At 40.0% G+C, this 10641-nt stretch overlaps 1 pseudogene across 1 annotated transcript; it reads left to right on the top strand.

Annotated features, from left to right (window-relative positions):
- Positions 1-1619: 1619 nt before the first annotated feature.
- Positions 1620-5362, top strand: LOC310889558 (large ribosomal subunit protein eL33-like; annotated as a pseudogene). The gene is made up of 2 exons: positions 1620-1714; positions 4448-5362. The product of its transcript is annotated as a large ribosomal subunit protein eL33-like (transcript).
- Positions 5363-10641: the final 5279 nt, after the last annotated feature.

Here is a 10641-nt window from a genome sequence, read left to right as displayed (position 1 = left end):
AAATATTATTCATTTTCATTTTCACTTTAAGAATTAGATCCCCATTTATTTTGAAAAAATAGAATTGCTGGTTTCTTTGTATAAGCTGTGTCAGCATGGTGAATCTTTTAATGATTGCTTCAGAGCAGATTGATAGTAAAAGAGCATTTCATTCTTTTCCTTGATATCAAGTCTTTGCAAGACAGTCAATTCATAGACTTTAAGGATATTACTATGCATTATTACAGGTATGCAAGGTTTCAGTTCTTTCACTAACTCGCTCAAATACTGCAGAGCCTATAACCCACACTGCTCTTCTCCCATTTATTTAACTCAAATAGGTGGTGTTGTTGAGAGATGAACATTGTTCATTTCAAAGTGTACCAAATAAAATTTAAAAATTTAGTTTGTGCATGTAGCCTGAAGTATAGGTGTTACTATTTTGTGTGTGAAGTGTAGCCCACTAAAGGTCCACATCAACCTTTGAGACAATGTACAGTGAATAGTACTGCCACACTGGTGTGCAATGTGCTGCTCAGCATTTCGAACGTGTCTGAGTCTTTCTGATCATTCTTTTACACATAAGAAATGGATAATGAATAAAAATATGCAGTTAGATAGCTGCCCTTTCTGGCAGCTTTCACTGCTTTGGAATCATGTTTCTTTCCTATAGCTTATCTACTTTTTTTTTTTTTTTTTTTCAGCTGCATGTTTTTCAAACTTCTTCTTGAATAAAATGTATTGGCATACATTTCTAATGTGCATACCACTGTTCAGAGCACGTTCATGGCTTTAGTTAGATACAGATGTAGGCAAGATAAATTCAGTAAGACTTTTTTCTTGATCATATCCCCCCGTGCTGGTATGAAGAAATCTTTACTCCCATGCAAGTGAAACAAATCAACATGACATGCAGAGATGGTTTAGAATGCTAAATATGAATTATGGTGAGGGCAACTCAGTACTCCATCAGTATTTATGATTCATAGTATTGCATTAAACACATCACAACTGCAGTTCTGGGCTCCATCATGCTATGTGCAATACAGATACATCACAAAAGAAAAAACAAAAAACTGTTTGAAAACTTTTCTTTTTTGTAGAACAGGGATGAATTTTTAAATATATCATATTTGATTTTTTTTTTGATGGACTGATAAAAAAATCAGATTGTGTCCACTCTGTGTAGACATGCCCAGTAATAATATGGGAAACAAACAAATAATTTAAAAAACGATCACATTTAAATTTCGCTCTTTGAAATTATTTCCCAATAAAATTACTCCTTTATTATTATTATTATTATTATTATTATTAATAATAATAATAATAATAATTTTTATTTTTATTATTTATTTTTTATTTTTAAGAAAATTGAGTGGACATACTAGGAATCATCAATTCTTCAAATCTCTAAAAAGGAGCCAAAATTTCTGTAAGTAATTTTTGGCAATATATGTTTCCTGGTTATGTAGAAGTACAGGCTAAGCATGTGAACTACCTTGGATGAGGCATGTAGGCAGTAACACTTAAATCTGACATTGACAGTGAGTTGTTGGACATTGTCTTTTGACGTTGTTGTCCTATAGTGAAAATAATTCAGCTAAGGGAAACATCTGACAAATATGGTGTGACTGAGGATGGCAAAATCCTCCTCTGGGGATGTTCAGAAGCAGCCCTTACAAGGGTGCAGTTTGCTTCCAAATAATTATCCACTTAAACTGAGGCCAGTGAGGTATTTTCTTTCTAAATGGTATTATTGGGGAGTAATTACTTTGTCTTCCATGATGGGATACAAGATTCCATATTGGTCTCACTGACGTCCCACCTCCATTCACATACTAAAGGAATGGACCTTTTTCATAGTAGTGATATGAAAAATAATACTTTGTTGCTTGTTTTTGATGACCCTGGAAATTTTTTATACTCTTTCCTGTACAAACCTTTGACATGGGCTTTATGCCCTTGTGTTACAATACTGGAAAATATTTTAAAATACATTTTCATTAAGGCCCAAATTTCAGCTTTCATGATTAGTTAGTGCCAAGTTGACAGTGTAATAATATTCCAGAGGTTAAGAAAACCTCAAGTAATTTGCTTTGGTGAGTGAATACTTTTTTTTTGCATCTTATTTGTAAACTATGCATCTCTAAGTTATAGAGCAATTTTGGATCTAAAGGTACTGAGATACCACTTGGTACCTCCAGTAATTTATTGAATAGTTCTGTTATTGCTCAGTTGATTTTAGGCAATTAAAATGATCAAGAACAGTGTTTGTAATGAGGATGGCTGCTAAATGTCAGTACACACTATATGATACTGTATAAAAGATTAAAGATAAATCTGGAATATGACAGTAAATCTACATCTGGAAATTATAGTGGCTACTGTTAATGAGAATAATATTTCCAGCAAAAATCAAAGCTATTTTAAACGAACACGTTTCTTCATTATTGCATAATCATTTTTGTTTAGAAAGGGTCCTCCATATCCAGTTCATCAATAAACATCAATGCATTTACCTTTTTACTGCTGCATCATAAAAGCTGTGAGCAGGAAACAGATAAGTCTATGGAAATGTACCAAATCTGTGATGAACTCTCTTTGTTTTTCAAGATAATACATAAAACTGATAGAATAAAATGCAATTATTCTGAACTTTTATTTATTCACTTACTCTTTTTTTGCTTCATGTTCTATCCTTGTCCATATTAAGGATGATCTGCAAATAAACTAGAAATTGGGGTGACATCACATTCCAATCCTTTTTGATTTGCAGAGGAAAAATAAATGTTCTTGATAATAAATGTTTTAGGTTATCATCTGCTTGCTCTAAAATTCAGATTCTGCCTGGCTAGAAGGTACAGATGCTTGAAGAATGCTTGAAATTATTACAACAATAAAACAAAACTTGAATGTTTTATAGGCTAGGGTAAAGGATCTAGCAGTTCTTTCACAGATGAAACTATACTAATACTCATATCTAAGAAACATCGTTAAGAAAGAAAGGTTCAAATGCACACACACACACACACAAAGGAGCACCACCTGGGGGATTCCATTATTGTATAGAAGTTCCCCCCAAACCTAACTGATAGAGGCAGGAATCATTCTCAGATTGAGCGCCTTATTGAAGTCAGTGGACTCAGGTGCAAGCCAGTGCAAGAAGATACGTAGGTATAACCAAAAAGTTCCTTGTGAGATCATTTTAACACCTAAATGTTTTGTTACAGAGAGAAGAGCTCCATGACAACCAACTTCCAGTTCAGAAGGAAAGACAGAATAATAAAACTAGTTTATTGGTATATACTTTTTATTTGCAGTACATGCTCTTCAGAAAACACATCGCCAAAACATGTTGCTGTTATGCAGTCATGGTGTGTAATTATTCTGAGCATTTTCAGAGTTGGTTCTGGTTCCAGTTTCATGAACGAAGCTTTTAAGTGAGGGCAGATTTATCCCTATTCCAAACTGAGGGCTCGATCTCAAGTGCAGACAATGTTTGAGTTGACTCATTGACTTCAAATATATTCATGTGTTTAAATATAATTGTAATGTGTTTATGTGGCAAGGTTTTGGTAGCAGGAGGCTGTAGGGGTGGCTCCTGTGAGAAGAATCCACATGCTGACAAAAGTTAGATAAGGGTCCTGCTGCTGGCCAGAGCTGAGCCAAAAAGCTATGCTGTGAGAACAGATTTAAGAAAGGGAAAACAACAATAAAAACAACAAAAACCTGCTGGGCAACAGCAGCTGGGAGAGTGAGGAGTGAGAAGCAGCCCTGCAGCCCCCCAGGTGAGTACAGCAGGAGGGCAGGAGGTGCTCCAGGCAGGCAGCAGCAGTTCCCCTGCGGCCTGTGGAGAGGCCCCTGGTGGAGCAGGCTGTCCCCCTGCAGCCCACGGGTCCCACACGGAGCAGATCTCCACGCTGCAGCCCGTGGAGGAGCCCCCGGTGGAGCAGGTGGATGTGGCCTGGAGGAGGCTGCGGCCCATGGAGAGCCCCCGCAGGAGCAGGCCCCGGGCCGGAGCTGCAGCCCGTGGAGAGGAGCCCACGCAGGAGCAGGGGGTCTGGGGGGAGCTGCCGCCCGTGGGGGACCCGTGCTGGAGCAGTTTGCTCCTGGGGGATGGACCCCGTGGGACGGAGCCGTGTGGGAGCAGTTCTTGAAGAGCTGCTGCCTGTGGGCAGCCCCCGCAGGCTCTTAGGGAAGGACGGCATCCCGTGGGAGGGACCCCGCGTGTGACCCCAGACTGACTGTGACAGAGCGGAGGAGAACCACTATAGACTGACCACAGCCCCCATTCCCTGTTCCTCTGTGCTGCTTAGAGGGCGGAGGTGGAAGAGGGTGGATGGGGAGAAGGTGTTTTTAGTTTCTTTCATTTGTTTCTCACTTCTCTAACTTGCTAGTAATAGGTAATACATTTTACTAATATCCCCACTCTGCTTTTCATCGCCATCTTGGTGCACTGCCACAGGGGCCTGCCGGGATCAGGGCTGTGGGAGGACACCGTAAGCGGGACGTTGTGGTCCAAGGCCATTTTTTTTCTGGCTACAAACATGGCCTCTGAAACCAGCGAGAGCACACTGACCTTCTGAAAATCGAAGGTGTCTATGCTTGCCAGGTGACAGAGTTCTACTTTGGTAAAAGGTGTGCCTATGTATACAAAGTGAAAAAACAACACTGTAACCCTTGGTGGCAAGCCCAACAGGACACCAGTGATCTGGGGGAGGGTAACCCGTGCCCATGGGAACAGCATCGTGGTTCGTGCCAAGTTCTGTTCCAATCTCTCTGCCAAGGCCGTTGGACACAGTATCCAAGTGATGCTGTATCCATCTAGGATCTAAATTTTTATAGGAAATAAAATGCAGAGTTTGTTTAAAAACAAACAAAAACAAAAAAGATAAAAAGAAAACAAACAAACAAACAAAACAAAAAAGCTGTGACAAGAGCTGGATATCATGAAAAGAGGTTCTTCACTGAGAGAGTGGGTTGTTGTGCACTGGAACAGGCTCCCCAGGGCACGGCACCAAGCCTTTGGAGTTTAAGAAGCATTTGGACTGTGCACTTAGTCATATGGTCTGAATTTTTGGGTAGACTTGTGTGGTGCCAGGAGTTGGAGTCAATGATCCTTGTGGGTCCCTTCCAACTTGGGATATTGTATGACTCTGTGAGTCTTTTTTGCCCATCATGATAATTGTTGAGCGATCTCCCTGTCCTTATTTCAACCCTTGAGCCCTTTTCATCATATTTTCTCCCCTTTCCCTTTGAGGAGGGGGAGTGAGAGGGCAGTTGTGGTGGATCTCAGCTGCCCACCTGAACAAAACCACCACAACAATTCATAGAAATAATTATGCCAAAATAAACACAAGCCAAAAGCACACATGGAAAGAAGCTTCCAGGCAAGTTCTTCATCAAAAGATGACTATATGTAGGAGAATTTTGAGAATTTTTTGTTGCGAGGATACATCTCACTGAGAAAAATGAGTATGTCAGTGTCCTTCATACAAAGATAATGAGAAGATTATCTATATGGAGCATTGTTTGGCTGTATTATAAACCACTTTGTCTTGAAAAATGATCATTGACATTTCATTGTCTTATGATCTATGCATTGAATACAAATCTCTTGAAGTCTCTTCATGGGCTAGTACACTTAATGAAGGTCATACATATATGGTAGTTGACTGGATTAAATAGGATTTTCTTAATAAAGGGGCATACAAAAGAAAAGAAATTCTTTAAAGTTGGAATTCGTACATGTGCTTTTCCTACCAGGATGTATTTTAGGTAAGTAATTTGCCAACACTGAAACACACCATAGGAAAGTATCAAAAATAAAACCTAAAAAAACCCCACCCAACAACTTAAAAAAAAAAGGAACATAAAAAAACACACAACACTTCAGTATTTCTTCATCCTGGAAATCTTTGTAACTGAATCCTCAAAGACCTGAACCTCCTCAAATTCGTCCATTTTTTGTGCAAAGTAGTTGTGTGATTTTTCTTCTCTTGAGAGTTTCTCTACACCTTTTAATGTCAAGGCTGTAAAGCCCAATGCTGTTTACATCTGTATCACTAAACCTTATTTTGTCTTGGTAAAGACATGGAGGCCCAGGAGCACAGAAGTTAGCTTTTCATTTATTTATTTATTTATTTTTTCTAATGGAGAACTGTGGAACCAATCAAGTAAATTCCATAAAAAACAGAAATAAGTTCTTACAGTAATGTTATCCCCATGAAAAACATGGACTTGATACTGCAAACATCCTTGTTCAATATTTTTGAAGAAATTTTTCAATTGTGCTGAACATCTGCAACTACTGTTGACTCAAAGTTTAGTAGTCCACTCTTATGAATACCATATCCATCATGCTAAGTGTGTCCTCATTTGCATGCAAAGAAGTTACTTAATGTTTTTCTTGTTTTCTGGCTTTCAGGCCCTTGTAGTCCAGCAGTGTCATGCAGGTGATGACTTGCTGAGGCTCTCATGAGAGTTATGTCCTGAGGTGTATGAGGCTTTTTGAGCTCTCTGCCCTCTGACACTGCTCAATCAACAAAACTTGGCTCCTCTGTGGCCTTGCAGATTGTTCTATTGCCAAGGCAGCCAGCCTGCAAGACAACATAGCTACTACTCATTTGTATTGAGCTGAGGTAGACTGAGGCCATTGTCGCCCCATGAGGAAAAAAAATAACATCCATTTGTGCTAGCTGAGCCAGCAACTTTGACTTCCAAGGTCTGTAAAACCATTCCTCTTGAAAGTAGTTGAAGAATAAAAATTCATGATAGCATTAAATTATTACTCAGTTTCCTGTAATGTGTTGCAAATTATGCGTAATTATATCCCTATAGGATTCAATTGAAGAGGAGATTTAATCTTATCTAACTGCTTTGAGGGAACAGGTACAAGCCAAGATAAGAGACTTTAAGAAATCCGCCTTCTAGTTCATTTTCCAGCTTTCCAATTTTATTTATACTTGATTTAATCTAATTGTTTTAATTGGAAATTGAATGGTAAACCAGACACACTCTCTGCAGAGCATAATGAGATAACAACCCATGGAAGTATTGCTCTTTCATAAGGCTGATGTTGTGTTCCTGGCCTTTGTGAAATACATTCTGAAAACATGCATGTCATTTTATGCAATAACTGCATATGTAATATGTATTATATCTGAGACATGAACTGGTGTGTTGGGATGGGGTTCTCCTAACTGTAACTTGCCTACAGGCCTGATGGAAACTGTATAGAGCTAATAATTGCTGTGGGGTAATACCTCAACTCAGGTATTGATTCTTGGGGGAAAAATAAAAAGAAAAATGCACTTTAAAAAAATATCTTTATTTTCCCAATGAGTCCATTTTCACTGATGTGAGGGATGAAATTTCTTTAACTCCATTTTGCATTTGGGTGCCTGAAAAAATGTTTGGATACAAGGAGGATGCAAGCTGTCTGTTGAGGCAGCCAAGCAGGCTGTCTCAGAGATACAGAGCAGATACTGCTAGCTGAAGAGCTTCTGAGAACAGCACACAGCTGATGTGGTCAGAAAGGGGGATGGTTTGCACTCCAGAAAGCAATTTGCCTGTTTCATTTTTTTCTGTAACAAAGTTAAGATTCCTCATTTCAAATGATGCAAATACGTGAAAGTATTAAACAAACCTCTACTTTTCCATGAATATCCATGTGTTTGACAGTGAATTTTTGTTGAATAAATATGCAGAAAGGCTCTGCAGAGTTTCAGGATTCTCTCTGAAGAGCTTGGATGAGAATCAATATAAAAAATCAAGCTGTATTTAGAGACAAGCAAAAGGTGATTTTGGGTGGAGTCTAAGGATTTCTAATAGTAATTATGCCATTTAGCATGACTACTGCAATGTCTATTCAAAATGCTTCTTTACTGTTTTTTTTTTTTTTTTTTTTCTCTTTCATACCTTGAGGACTTCATTGTATCTCACTTGATGAGACTACTAGATTACAAAACTTTTATGTTAGAGTCCATATCTCATTACATACTTGCACAGTATCTAGAACACTAGCACTTAAGCCCATATATTTTCTTGGATATCAATGACCTTTTCATATTCTGATTCAGCACTATGAATCATAGAGTCTTAGAATGGTTTGGGTTGGAAGGGACCTTAAAGATTATCTAATTCCAACCCCCTCACCATGGGCAGGGACACCTCCCACCGTACCAGGTTGCCCAAAGCCCCATCCAGCCTGGCCTTGAACACTTCCAGGGATGGGGCATCCACAGTTTCTTTAGGCAAACTGTTCCAGTGCCTCACCACCCTCACAGTAAAGAATTTCTTCCAAGTATCTATTCTAAACCTACCCTCTTTTAGTTTAAAGCCATTCCCCCTTGTCCTATCACTCCACTCCCTGACCAAGAGTCCCTCCCCAGCTTTCCTGTAGGCCCCCTTTAGGTACTGGAAGGCCTCAATATGGTCTCTCCAGAGCCTTCTCTTCTCCATGCTGAACAGCCCCAACTGTCTCAGCCTGTCTTCTTAGGATAGGTACTCCAGCCTTCTGATCATCTTCATGGCCCTCCTCTGGACTCACTGTAATATATCCATGTCTTTTTGTGCTGAGACCCTAGTTTTGAATGCTGTATGGGGGTCTCATGAGTGCAGAGCAGAGGGGTAGAATCACCTTCCTTGATATGCTGGCCATGTTTCTTTTGAGGCAGCCCAGCATATGGTTGGCTTTCTGGGTTACAAGTGCGCATTGCTGGCTCATGTTGAGCTTCCCATCAACCAAGACTCCCAGGTCCTTCTCCTCAGGACTGTTCTCTATCTATTCTCTGCCCAGACTGTATTGGTGCTTAGGATTGCCCTCGCCCAGATGCAGGACCTTGCACTTGGCCTTGTTGAACCTCATGTGGCTTGTACAGGCCCATCTCTCAGGCCTGCCCAGTTCCTTCTGGATGGCATCCCTTCCCTCCAGTGTGTTGACTGCACCACACAGCTTGGTGTCATCAGCAAACTTGCTGAGGGTGCACTTGATCCCACTGCCCATGTTGCTGACAAAGATGTGAAATAGTGCTGGTCACAATACTGACTCCTGAGGAACACCACTCGTTACTGATCTCCACCTGGACATTGAGCTGTTGACTGCAACTCTTTGAGTGCGACCATCCAACCAATTCCTTACGCACCAAGTGGTCCATCTGTCAAGTCTATGTCTCTCCAATTTACAAGGATAACACGGGGGATAGTGTCAAATCTGCACATGTCCAGATAGATGGTGTCAGTTGCTCTTCCCCTATCCACCAATGCTGTAACTTCATTGTAAAAGGTCACCAGATTTCTCAGGCATGATGTGCCCTTAGTGAAGCCATGTTGGCTGTCACCAATCACCTCCTTGTTTTCCTTATTCACCACCTTATTTGCCTTATCAATGTTTCCAGGAGGATATGCTCCATGATCTTGTCAGGCACAGGGGTGAGACTGACTGGCCTGTAGTTCCCCGGGTCTTTCTTTTTTTTTCCCCCCCTTTTTGAAAATGTGGTTTATGTTTCTACTCTTCCCATCAGTGGGAACTTCACCAGACTGACACAGTTTCTCAAATATGATGGACAGTGGCTTAGCAACTTCATCTGCCAGTTCCCTCAGGACTTGTAGATGCATATTATTATGTCCCATGGACTTCTGAAGGTTTATGTTCCTTAGCTGGTCTTGAACCTATCTTCTCCTACAGTAGGTGGTTCATCATTCTTCCAGTCCCTGCCTGTGCATTCTGGGGACCGGGCTACGTTACTAGAACTTTTGCTAGTGAAGACTGAGGCAAAAAAGATGAAGATCCAACAAGCACGGCTTTGTTTTCAAAATTTTTTCAAAAATGCCCAAATATAAACAAATGATTCATGCATACCTGACATACTTTACTCTTCACCAAGTTTGGGTAGGTTCTACTGGTTTATTATAAACTGGTCAGTAGGACAGGGATTCCTCCATACCTACTAACTGTAAATGTGCATATACTATATAAGCTGTTTGATTTTATAAGACAAAGCCAGGTAAATTATACATTGTACACAGTATTGCCTCTGGACTTCATGTTGAATTTCAGCCTCGATTCTCACAACAGAGTTTTAAATTTCTAGAGATGCTCATGGAATGTTACCAGTAAAACACTGTGGGTGTTGCTGTACTTACCTAGATGGTAAGATTGTTATTTTCCTGTATAAGCTATTATAATTCTGAAATAGTCAATGTTAAATCCCTCAGCTGTCAGCACCAGTCCTGATTTATGAAAAGAAATCTTTGGATAATGGCTAATGCCTTCAAAGAGCACACAGGGTGAACAGTAAGGAGCCTGCATTACAAAGCACAGACAGTCTTGCAGCAAGTAAGATGGGAGGTTCTGCTGTCCTCTAAACTGTCTTTGCGGTACATGATAACTTACTGCTCATTTCATACCAGATAAAAATGAATAAGTATGCAGTGCTCATGATGAAACTTTATTTATAAATATAATACAGCACAGGAGAAGACTGCACAGTTTCTGCTTCGCTGTCCTGTCAGTATGGCTCATTTATTTTCAAGGTATTAAAAGAATAACTTTCAAGGGCACATTGCAAAGCCTGTTTTTGCAAAGAGAAAGTTGTAGACAGAGGACAGCTGAATCTGCTGAGTTTGGGAAACTGTAGTTTTCAAATTTCTTTTTAA

The sequence above is a fragment of the Anser anser genome (assembly GCF_964211835.1).
Source record: "Anser anser genome assembly, chromosome: Z".
In the NCBI taxonomy this organism is placed as follows: domain Eukaryota; kingdom Metazoa; phylum Chordata; class Aves; order Anseriformes; family Anatidae; genus Anser; species Anser anser.
This window is presented reverse-complemented; position numbering and strand designations above follow the sequence as displayed.